We start from the raw sequence: 13,674 nt of genomic DNA on the forward strand, positions 1-13,674 counted from the left end.
CTTGGGTAAAGAGGTGGTGAGATCACCTCATGGCATTTTGTTATTTGCAGAGGTAGTATGGCTTGGAGATGTTGTCCAAGTATGGTATGACAACCTATAAGCCTATTTTAATGCCATTGGAGCATAACACAAAGCTTTGTGTAGATACATGTGAGCTTTTGAAGGACCCTACTACGTACATGCGCATAGTGGGTAGCTTGATCTATATTCCTAGGCCGCAGACTTGAGCTATGCTATTGGACTTGTGAGTCAATTTATGTAGGTCTCTAGGAAGCCACACTTGGATTATGCGGCTAGATGGATTCTCACGTACATAAAGTCCATAGTTGATTATGACATTTTCTATGAGGGTGGTATAGAGATACAGATACATGGGTACACAGATGCTAATTGGGATCGTAGTGTTACAGACAAGAGATCTACCAGTGGTTTTATGTTCTCATTTGGGAGTGTTGTTGTGACTTGGAGCAGTAAGAAGCAGCCAACAGTTGCCTTATCGAGTACAGAGGCGGCAGAGTACAGGGGTGCCGCTATGGCAACTTGTGAGGTAGCTTGGTTTCAAAAGCTATTTGGTGATACGGGTGAGCGAGTGGATAGGGAAGTTGTTATTTATTGTGACAATACGGGTAGCATACAATTGGCTAGTACACCATGCTTTAACGAAGTACCTTGAGGTAGCGAGTGGATAGGGAAGTTGTTATTTATTGTGACAATACGGGTAGCATACAATTGGCTAGTACACCATGCTTTAACGAAGCACATTGAGGTGTACTATCACTTTGTGAGGAAGAAGGTTCTAGCAGGTGATATAGATTTGGTATATGTAAGCACAGCGGATCAAGTGCCTGACATCTTTACGAAGGCATTGGGCATAGAGAAGCTCCAAAGGTTTAGGATCTTACTTGGAGTGTAGTGTGTGGAGTTGAGCTTGAGGGAGGGGAGTGCAGTGTGTGGAGTTGAGCTTGAGGGGGGGAGTGTTGAGATATTAAGCTCAACTAGTGCTACGGTAGACATTCATGACCCGCCTAGGTGATATCTTCCACACTTATGCCACTGGCATGGTTGGTGAGATTATGGTTGATATGCAGCCAGTGGATGACAGGTTGTGTGATAGCCATTTTGGAGTACTAGAGTTATGGCATAGTTATAGTGCCAGCTCATATAGTCGGGTTCACAGTATGGACCAACCATTTTGTAAGTTATTGTAGGAGAGTACTTTTCCTTTATGTATATTATTTTAGGAGAGTACTTTCCCTTTTGTATGTACTTTTAGTTTTATAGTAGTAGAGAAGATAAGAAGATAGAAGAAAATTCAGCAATCCATCTCTCTCTCTTGTGTCTTGCACTCTCTTGTATGTGTGTGTTTGTTTGCAAGGAACTCGAGCTCTCTTTCTCCCCCGCATTCTCTTTAGTTATAAATTTATATGTGTAGGATATCATGCTAGCTCCATGAGGCATCAAAAAAATCCAAGGATGGGTCAATTGCCGATGATATCCAAAAATTTCCATAGAATATTACACCTTCAAATGAACGAAAAAACTCCACGAATTAGCATCCAAAATAGCCCTCTATCAATGTACCATGCAAGTACATAATCCCCATGAGACTGCAAAACATGCATATGCTCAAATTCCTCCAAAGAGCTCTCCAAAATTGAGACTTCCATGAGTTAACAAAAAATTCCAACAAGCATATATCCCTTAATTTCCTTCATAAAGTCTCACGGAGATCTTCCCAAAAGTGCTTCATATCCACCCAATGTAGAAGCGAGCTCATCCCTTGTAATCCTTTCCACTTGATAAGATAGTCAACCATTGTCCAGTTTGCGAAGTACCTGCTCTCGTGTTCCCAACACTCTTTCTGGCACATAATGGTACTCATTATAATGTAGAACCCATGGGCATGTGTAAATAATGTGCCAAAGGCTTATGGACATGGGAACATAGGGGCCTATACTCAAGTTGGGGCTCCTGCACACACTGATAAGTGTGAAAAGGACAAGTGGTAAATAAGTGAATGTAAGTACCGAATCACATTTATTCAAATACTAATCAAGATTTTATGTTTCTTACTAATGAGCTTTCTATAGCCAAGGTAGTACTACTCCCTTTTGAGTGTAAATCAATGTGGTACTCCATTGAGTGTAACCCCTTCTTATATTCATGTTGTTTTTTGGTTTTAATAGGCTATGGATAGTATCTTTTTTCATTTCTACATCAGGGTGATATTTAATACTTGATATTCTAACCTGGCTGAAGTTGCATGTAGATATAATAAGAATATTTATAAACATCACAACTCAGTATTAATCATATTTATAAGTTATATAATTGTTCTCCTTAATTTGACTTCTTTGTGCCTCCATCTACCTATGTAAGAGGTTGCAAAATTCATTAAATGGAGAGATTTCATCCTCAAACCAAAATTTTTAAGAAATTTCTTCATCAATCTCTTTATCATGCTTGGCTACATCTAGTATGTGATCAACTTTTTGCATGAATAGAGATTTCATAGGAAATTTTGATTTTCTTGAATCTTTTGAGATTCTTGGAAAATTAGGGTTGGCATCAGCCTTTTCATGGATATGAGAACTCATAAGAGAGGTTAATTAGTGCTTATTAAGCCTTAATTAAGTCATTACATTAGCTAATATCTCTACATTAGCTAATTCTTCAATCTTGGCCTTTCTCAAGTGTGCATCTAGGCTTTCATAACAAAAACCCTAATCTCATCTAATTGATCAATTCCTCATGCCATTCACATACTAATCATTGTTCAAAGTTGATCATATATAATGACTATGCATCAATTAGTCTAAACTATCATGATTTTCTTCATGCTTTTGGAGTTCTTGATTAGAGTGGGTTTGAGAACCATAAGCAATAATGATTCTTTCATCAAGCCTTGATTACTTGTTAATCGACTTGCCGAGAAAATCATGGAAGCCACATTATGGTCATTGGAATTGGCTTGATTGACTGCATATTGAAAAAGGGGATTGCATTGAGTAATGGATGCATTATAATGGATTGCATTGAGTAATGGATTGCATTGAGTAATGGATGCATTATAATGGATTGCATTGAGTAATGGATTGCATTGAGTAATGGATGCATTATAATGGATTTGGTTCAAACTTATGCTCAATGTGAATGCTTTTCTTTGTACTCGAGCCCATGGTGAGGGACTTTGGACCGGAATCATTTGGGACAAGCAAAAGGCTATTGGATCTATAAGTTGTAATGATTGGCATGTTATATAAATGCCGTTGGTATGTCTCATATACTCTCATCCATTTCTATGCTTTCCATTTCTTCTTGTACTATTAGAAAGCTAGTTATTATGAGGGTACCTTGGCAATTAGTGGAGAGGCCAAGGAGAGAATGTCTTGAATCCGGTGTGCCATGAGTGCCGTGGAAAAGTGGTACATTGAAGGATAGGTACATGGAGTGAAGACATGGTCTCAACTCTTGCCATTGGATTTTAAACTTTGGTAAGAGGGTAAAAAGGCTTGGCTTTGGGAGATCGGCAAGGAAAGCTCTACATCGACTTACATCAAAACCTCTACATCCATTTTCCTTAATCCAATCAAGTGGCAATGGTTTCAAGGACACTTGGCATGCACTTGGCAATACATGGTTCACAATATGATTATGCAAGGATGCATAGTTGATCTCTTTGATTGCATTCGATTATGTTTGTATTATCCGCTTCCAAATGCAATCAAGTTATGACAAATTTTATCCAAAAGTGAGTCAAGATGCATTGAAAAGATGTTGATTGGATGCCACATGATGCTATGGGTATGCCAGAATGCATTGGTGCAAGGGTATGCAAAAAGGGATCCTTACAGTGGTTGACATTTGGGCATAATCTGTAGATTTTGCAAAAGTGCAATTCAGTCTAAGGGTTTTTGGGCTGACCCAAATTGGACATCTACAATTCTTTCACCATCGTAACACCTTCCAAACAAGCCAAATGGCATACCATTTGGAGCTATTGGTGAGCGGTTATACCCGTTTTCATGGGACTGCCATGTTTTGGCAGTTTGTAAACCAAAAGTGATCTTATGGATTAAAATTGATGGGTGTATAGTACGCTGAGTAGTCCCCGTGGAAGATTCACGAGAAGACATATGATTGTCTCTTGTTTGATTATGAAGGCTTAGAAAATGTGGATCATGATGCATACAAGGGAGAATTGTCACATGACAATACTGTCCATACATGTGTTGATGAACATGCATATATGGGTAGTACACATGTTGCTCATGGAGATAATGATAGTCTTGAGATGACATATTTTACTCCTATTGATCATGACTGTCACATAGATTTTACGCATGCTCTACATGTTGATGAAGAAGTATACATGGTAGCAGTAAACATGTCGATCTTGAGAATGACACCGATGCTTATGGGGATGCTAGTTATGAGGCATGTGCCTCTATATTTTGTGGATGCCATTCCTATGAGATAGGAGGATTCGGTGCTATGGCCATTGATGATGGAGTACCTCATACCGATATGTTGTTGGGTTTGTATTCCGGATTTTTAGATGCACCGTTATGTCTTCCTTTCGATCCAGGAGGTCACACCATTGTTTCATGGTGGTTGGATAGTCTACATGATGGTTATCCATTCGATCCACAAGGATTGTGTTAGATCACCGTAACACCACTATGGGCGCTACCACAGGAGGGGATGGCCTCTTGTGCCACAGAGGAAGAATGAGGATTGCCCCTCATCCCCCAGGCTATATAGTGTGTGGCCTGCCGTCCACACTAGCCTAGCCGCCCATGACTCCGCATGGGTATCCTCTCCCACTGAACCCCGGATGGCCACGTCCTCGACGCTCCGGCCGAGGGACATTGATGCTCGCTAAAGCCCCGTCTGGCCATCCGATCTGCCGACGGTTCACAGGCGTTACAGCCTACGTGACATTACTCCCCCCTTAAGAAGAGTTTTCGTCCTCGAAAACAAACTGGGGAAACCTCTTGAAAATTGCACTACGGCGTTTCCAACAAGAAGCTGCCTCCTCATCCTTGTCTGTCCATTTAACAAGTACCTCCTAGTACACTTTATGTCGGGTTTGTCTGTCACGATACCCTAGAATCTTTTCAGGTTCATGTGGTATCTTTGGTGGCTCTATCAAGTCCACCAAAATCTCTGGAGAAACTGCGTTCTCTAACCCGTGAACTGATTTCTTCAGTTTATTGACATGGAAGACAGGATGGACTTGAGAACTCTCCGGTAACTCAAGTTTTATGCTACGTCCCCAATCTTCTTAAGGATTTTAAAAAGACCATAATATCTCGGAGAAAGTTTATCACGCTTTCTCGTTTTCATGGTTTGTGACTGTGTAGGAACCTTGAGGAATACAAAGTCACCTTCTGCAAAGGTCACCTTTCTACGTCCTTTATCCGCATAAGTTTTAGCGCGATCTTGAGCGTTACGAATGCTCTCACGTGCGGCTCTGAGCATATCATTCATATCTTCAAGGAAATCCTTGACAGATTGAATCTTCTCCTTTTCTAGGCCTACAGCCATCGAAGATCTCAGCTGGACTCCATACATTAACATGAATGGTGTAAATCCAGTCGCGCTGAGTGTTTGGAGCTGTTATAGGCAAACTCCAATAAGGGCAAGTACTCTTCCCAATTAGATTGCTTCTTCCTAACATAAGAACGTAACATATCCTCTAGAATTTGGTTAACTCTTTCAGTTTGACCATCAGACTCCGGATGATCTGTCGTACTCATACTCAGAGTAGTATCCAACTTTTTGAAGACTTCTCTCCAAAAATGACTGTTGAACTTTCTATCTCTATCCAACACTATATCTGTGGGCAGGCCATTTAGCTTGTAGAGATGTTCAATAAAGAGTTTTTCCAACTCTGGCGTTTTAATAGTTTTCTTCGTGGCGATAAACTTTGCCATTTTAGTTAACCTGTCCACTACCACCCACACCGAGTCATTCCCTCGATTCGTCTTGGGTAAACCGATAATGAAATCCATGGAAATGCTTTCCCATTTCCCCTGAGGAATCTTTAGCGGATGGAGTAGTCCAAGCCATACAGCCACTCCCTGCCTAGATATACGTCTACTCTGGCTAGGTGCATGACCTGAAAGTCAAGCGGAGCCTCGTAGTCCTGCATAGATAATGGTACCCCCAAACTACGGTATTCCATACCGTTTTGTCATACCCGTTGGCTAGGCCAAGAGTATACTCATGATCGCTCTGGGTCTCAGTCAACTCCAACTTCTTGACTAAAACGAGTAGTTCAAGAAGTTGTGGCTAGCTCCATCATCGATAAAAACTGTGACTCTACAGCCACCTATGGTGCCATACATGCGCACCATGTCATGGGGACCTACCCCAGTAGGCTGCCACATCACTGGTATCACCACCGAGAACAAACGTGATGCTCATCACAATGACACACTATCACCTCTCTGAACTATGGGAAACTGAGAGAGTCTCTGCACAGAGTCTCTGCACTGTATGCAACTACCTAGAGGATTTACCATCTCTTTTGGGCTCGTTGCCGCTCGTGCTGGCTTTAAGCTTTGGACACTCAGCCTTCGTGTGCCCTACATCGTTGCAATTAAAGCAGCGATTTTCCTTTTGCGCTTTAATATACTCCTCTTTTTTTGGACTTCGTTGTCTCTTTTCTTCCTGGATGGTTACGGTTTTTTAGACCAATGACCACCCTGTCCTCCCTGGTCCATCCTATCCCCCTGCTTATCACTGCGGAACCCTTTTCTTTTAGGGCCTGACCTCCTTTTCTCACTACCCTCGGCCCTGCTCGAACCACCACACGCACTACGGCGCTTGATGTCATCGAATATCTGTGCATACTTAATTGCCTCTGCTAAGTCTTTAGGCTGTAAGGGCTCTACGTACTCAAGGTAATCATCTTTGAGGCCTCTTTTAAAGCCTCGCAATGTCTGGAATTCATTGATCCCCTTTAGCTTGAGTACTATCTCCCTATAATCTGAGATGTACTGAGTCAGTGATTTGTTCTCCATCGAGCACCTGTCCCATAACTCCCAGCTTCTCTCCACCTCATTAACAAGCAACAACTCTTTTCGAAACATCGTTTCAAACTCCGTCCAAGTGGCAGGACGAGTTGTCAAACTCATCCACCACTTGTACGCTTTGGCTGTTAATGAGAGGCTAGTCTCTACGGGCTGGCTAGGCTGCTGTCGCAGTGCGTGCAAGTCTGACCACTTCGCTAGAAACATGTTGACCAAGTCCTTGTTTCTCTCCTTCTCTTCGCCACCAAAACTAGGCGGCTTCAAGTCTTTCAATAATGACGAAGCTGTCTCTACGGACGGTCTTGCAGGCGCATGAGCCTGTACTCCTGCAACCACTGGCGAGGCTACGCTCATCCATGCCGCAGGAGCTCGTCTATCACGAGGAGTCGGAGTACTAGCCGAGGCGGCTGTCAGTGCATCTAACCGTGTGGAGATGCTCTATAGCATCGTGACTAAGTCAGCCTGGACTTTACCCATATTGTTCAATTTTGCATTAAGATATTTAAAAAGTCCACTAGAGAGCTCCATCTCTCTCAGGACGTCGGCAGGGTCCAATAGGTCATAATTGTCATCATCATATTCCAAGAGGTCCTCCTCGGTCCCCTCGGCGATGTCGGTGTTCATGTCATCTGGCTCATCGACCAGAAAGGGGTCATCTGCTATACTGTGGCCGTTGTGCGGGCTCGCTGGGTCCTAAGGCGGGGTCAATAGATGAGGAGGGCGCTGGCAGATCACACGTGATCGACGAGCGCACTCCGGACCGGACAATGGTCAGGCGTATACGACCTGACAATTCGATCGAGGTCAAATCTGCTGAGGACAAGAGACCTGAAAACCCTAGAGAAGTAGAAGGCTACGCCTAGCAGACATATTTAAATTCTTGCACAAATAAAAATGCGAGAACTCAAAAATTACAAAAAAGAACGCTAATAAAATGAGCAGTGGAGAGAGAATAGTCACCCCCCTTATGGTTGCTTGCAACTGTCGTCGCGACTGCTGATTTGGGTTGCGCTACGAGCCTCTACAAGCGTCGCTACTCCGGGATGCTCCGATCCGAGAGAGAAAGGTGCTTGCAACTCATAAAAAAATTATTCCTTGTGGGAACCTGTGTGCCTGAACCACCCTGGATTATCCCTCGCCGGGATTATCCCTCCACTGCCGGGAGAGAGGTGTTCGTTGGGATAAAAAAACAAAAAAAAAAATTGGCTGGCCGCCCGGCTGCGCTGGCCTGCTGGCTGGCTGCTTGTGGGCTAGCCGCCGGGCGCGCTGGCCTGGCTGGTCGCCTGTGGGCTGGCCGTCGACACTGCCACCTGTGGGCTGGCTGGCCTGGCTGGCCGGCCGTCAGCTCACCAAGTAGGCCGCCCGCTGGGCAGGCTGCCGTCGCAGCCCTTATAATGTTCGCTCCATAGAGTCGACAGCACCAGACAGCCGTTATTACAAGGTTCGCTAGGCAGGCCACCAGTTCCCTCCACATACGACCTCTTCTCTCGCCGCCGCCCGCAGACAAGCTCCAAAGCAAAAAAAAAAAAACACAAAAATTGCTTACCTGCAATGGAGAGCTTGGGTGTGTGCAACGGAGAGAGAGAGAGAAAGAGAGAGAGGAAAACCTTCCTTCCAGCTATGGCCGCCTCCCTCCACACAGTCAATTGTACCCTCTAGAGAGATAAGGATAAGATTTTTTATTGAATGGTTGAAAACCATTGAGTGGGCTCCGGTCCCCGGTCACGCATAGACCCTGACCAAATGGAACTGACGCTCTGATACCAATGTTAGATCATCGTAACACCACTACAGGCGCTACCACAGGAGGGGACGGCCTCTGGCTCACCACCCAGCCACCACAGAGGAAGAATGAGGATTGCCCCTCATCCCCCAGGCTATATAGTGTGTGGCCTGCCGTCCACACTAGCCTGGCCGCCCATGTCCACATGGGCGTACTCTCCCACTGAACCCCGGATGGCCACGTCCTCGGTGCTCCTGTCGAGGCGTTGATGCTAAAGCCCCATCTGGCCATCCGATCTGCCGTTGGTCAACAGGCGTTACAGCCTACGTGACAGATTGGCTAGTCGCATCACCGACATGGTTTTTCTATATTCTTTATTTGATCTCGACAGTTTGATAGCCATTGCTTTGGATTCTATATGGCTTGGATCTACATTTCATCCATGCGGTCATAGTTGTGTGGATTACCTCATCTTCGGGGCGATACTCATAGCTTTTCCATTTGACCTCGGTGGTAGGATCCATCTATGAGAAGGATTGTTCACATTTTTAGTGGATTTACTTGTGGATGAGGATGCATGACAACCACTTTCTTAGGTGCAATAACAAGCTCTATTATGTGAGGATGTGATTGAGCCATTTGGTATTCAATATATGGGCTTTTATGACTCCTACAATGGAAGATGTGCATTCTAGAATTTTTTGGACAGATTTGGCAGAGGCACTTTTTGGAGTCCATTAGTGATCTCAATGAGCTCTAATGCTGACTATGATGGTAGTTTATGATATGTAGATGGGGCTCATTTTGAAGTGTACTCATGAGAGATTTGCAATTGGTTTTTCGACATCGACATGGGCTTCCATAATAGTATACTACGCTTCAAGAGCACTTCTTTTATGATTGGAGGGTCTAGTTCCACATTGCTCATGGATGAGGTCACTTGAAAATCTTTGGATTATATGCAACAATATGGCATACTTGAGGAAGGTCTTGCTTAACCAAGTGGCATGATTTGTATGGAGAAAATGCTGTAATTTCTAACAATTTTGGTGAGGTCCATTGTTGGGGTCGATGCTCTACTCCTCCAACAAACTTCAATGGTCATCACAATGGAAGAATGTGATGCAGGACATGTTTGGCTAAAGTGTATGCATAATTTGTTGCCTATTTCATGGAGATTTCATGAAGAATATTTCAAAGGATTTCATCTACAACAAGGGCTACCACAACAGTTTCACACATATGCATTGAAAATGAAGTTTCATGGACTTCCTTACATTTGGAGAGCATATTTGGGACCTTCACTACTTCACATTGATTTCAATTGAGGCTATGTTGAATTGTAGATATCGTATATGATTTTGAGGATAAAATCTTTGGGAAGAAGAGATGGTTTGTAATGAAAAAAAAAGCTCTAAAACATGTAAATAATGGGCCATGGGCAAGGCTACTATAAATACGGCCTTGGGTTCATTGGCTCCTTTCATGGAGATGGCCTTTCATGGTCTAGGACTCATGGCAAGATTGATAGCCATCCTCATGGTGGTGAGAGGTTAAATCACTTAGGCCTTATCCACATACTTTCTTTGCTACATGTGTATATGGATTTCTTCTCTTTTCATCATAATCACATAGATTTCTCATATGTGTTTGATGCTCATCAAATGGATGCTAGATTTGGACTTTATGTATTTGGTCTAGATCCATTTCACCATCTCTTGTTACCTCTATCTAGGCATAGAGACCTCTCCCTTCACCCCTTTAGCAAAGAAGCATTCCAGTGTGACAATGAAGTGAGGACGAGGACGAACGAGCTAGCGCACCCATATAGGAAAATTACAGCTTGTGACTCTAAGGCAAAACCCAATGATACATGCTTCAACAAGGCTAAGGTGAGCTCTTGACTTAAACAAACGCCAATGAGGCGCACACAACCACTCGACCCACTTCAGTAAATATTTGTAGAGCATGCATCACAAAAGCTCACGCATTAACAATCAATGTTTGTAGAACCTACAACACGATGTTGTAGTAAGGTTCTCCCCTTCTAAAATAGGGGAAACACTTAAGATAGTCTACTAAGTCTTAACTTGGAGAAAATCTCCCATTTATCGACACCTTGACCATGGATACGATTCAAAGGTAAGACCTAGTCCTATCCCGTAGGGGGAATCACCCATAGGATAATTGATCATAAATTGGGCAACTACTAGACTTGATTTCTAGTAGCAACGCTTTTTTCCTCATCCATGCAAGGCACAGCCGCTGGCCTAGTCTTCTAGAATAGAGTTGCCCAAGAACCTATTTATCTAGCGTAGGGCTTTCACTTAATCTGTTGGAAAGCTACCCGACTAATCAGGTCCACCCGTCCGTAGGATGGTGCCGTCTTGGGGCATTCCATCCTCCCACTTTCCACCCTACTCACGCGTCAATTTGTTTTCTAATTAATCCTACCACACTATTTGACATAAATAAACATGTTCCTTAATTAAGACCCTTTTACAAGGTTTGTTAAAACAGTCTTTTTCCACAATACAATAATGCCAAAGACAAGATATATAAAAAAAGTTTATACATGAATCAATTCCATACAAGTCAAACCGGCTCTGTTATTCTTTTCCTTTATACTACCACTGATCTAGAATTCGGCCTTCCACCTCTACATGCTGGGCAAAACCCTATAGGACCATACACCTCATCGTCGCGGCCATACACCTCTCGAGGTAATATTCTGACGTTTTTGGGAAGGGGCCATCTTGGACGTCATCTTGTAGGGCTCGCTATCGCGGTCGAAATGCTCCAGTCAGATCTCAATTCTGAGATCGTTTGCTCACCGTATGAGCAAAAGACCACAGCACATAAACCCTCTCTAAGGCTAAAACCTCTTGCCAAAGTCCACGGAAATGGGGGGGGATTGTGAGATGTCCTTAACACAAAAACATCTTGTTGAAGGGGAGAAGGGCTGCTATAAGTCTCTTCACACAGGGGGAGGGGAGGGGGGGTTGGGGGAGAGAAGAGTTAAGGACACTGTCTCCTAGCAAGAGGGGGATAGAGGAAAATTGCCTTATCTGAAAAGTGGCAAATGAGGGGGTGTGAAGAGGGGTGGCTGTAAGGGGCGGCTTTACTACAGCAAGTACACTGCACAGGGACAGACAGCGGCACAACAGAGCATAAGCTACATAGAAATGCGTGGTGCCCATGGAGCACCTCGGGGGTTTATATAACTGTGGGGTACGGGTATGGGCACTGTGCAAAGCAAGGACGAAAGGACGGTGTACCAACAAAGGCTATAGATCAGTGGCCTGCATGGCTCAGGGGGAAAGGTACGGTGTCGGTTAACAGGGAAAGGAGTGGTACGCATGTACCTTATCTGGTCAGTGGGGCAGCATGGGTGTCCACGTAGCGGTACGTGTGGACCACACAGTGGGCGGTCGTCCTTTGGTTCTTGTGCGGCCATCGTACGGGCACCTTGGTAAGTGTGTACGGTCCAAATTTTAGGACGGGGTTCCCAAATTTGGAGCGTCGACCTCGATTTGCGTGCCGAGCCACCTCGGGGGAAGAAATTTTTTTTTTTGTCCAGGATGTTCTCCTGGTCGTTGGGGTGCAGACCGTTTGTCAATCGAACGCCCGATCGTGCATTTATTAAGGTTTAAAGGTCGTTGCTTTTTAACTAAAAATGACTGAAATTTGCATATAAGCTTGATCCGATGTCCGTTTTGGATGCTGTAAATTCCTATATTATGGTAAAATCACGCGCAGATTCCAAATTTGGACTCAAAATTTGAAGAGTCTAAGTAGAAATGACTCATTTAATAAAATAATTGATTTTTATACTATAAAAACTCATAAATTTATCTATTACATGGACATTTCTTTATAAGTGAAGATGGGTATGTTACATCCTTCCCCCCTTAAAGAAATCGAGCTGTCCTCATCTCATCATGAATTGGGGATAATCCTTTAAGAGTGTAGCTTCATCTTCCCAAGTTGCATCCTCTTCAGGGTAATCTTTCCACTATACTAGATGTTCTACAAGAGTTTTATTTCGGAGTTACCTTTCCCTAGAATCTATGATGCTACTGAGCTATAATTCAAGGACTCCTTGAGTAGGGATTACAAATTGTTCATCATCAAGAATATGATCGAGACTGGGTACATAAGGTTTTAACAAACTTACATTAACAAACTTACATGAAATACATTGTGGACACCATGGTGTCACGGAACTCGAAATTTGAGGAGTGACTAGCAGTCTCGAAGATGCATTGGAAAACTACAAACTTCGAGTAGGCATCTTCCTCTTCCTACAATCATTCAAACATCAATTCAACTTGTTTTTTTTAGTAGGATGCTTTTATTAATTAGCATTATGTTAGGTAAAACATTCATTGTAAAACACTCCTTAAATGGTAATTCCTAGGAGCTAAGATCGGCTCCGATACCAATTGTAAGGTTCCCCCCTTCTAAAATAGGAAAAATACTTAAGATAGTCCACTAAGTCTTAACTTGGAGGAAATCTCCTATTTATCGACACCTTGACCATGTAGAGATTCAAGGATACGATTCATAGGTAAGACCTAGTCCTATCCCGCAGGGGGAGCGTGATCTTCTAAAAATCAAATCACCCATAGGGTAATTGATCATAAATTGGGCAACTACTAGACTTGATTTCTAGAGGCAACGCTTTTTTCCTCATCCATGCAAGGCACAGCCACTAGCCTAGTCTTCTAGAATAGAGTTTCCCAAGAACCTATTTATCTAGCGTAGGGCTTTCACTTAATCTGTTGGAAAGCTACCCGACTATCAAGTCCACCCATCCGTAGGATGGTGCCGTCGGGGCATTCTATCCTCCCACTTTCCACCCTACTTACGCGTCAATTTGTTTTCTAATTAATCCTACCACACTGTTTT

Source organism: Cibotium barometz, chromosome 11, assembly GCF_041138505.1.
Source record: "Cibotium barometz isolate CiBa-2024 chromosome 11, ASM4113850v1, whole genome shotgun sequence".
Classification (NCBI taxonomy): Eukaryota; Viridiplantae; Streptophyta; class Polypodiopsida; order Cyatheales; family Cibotiaceae; genus Cibotium; species Cibotium barometz.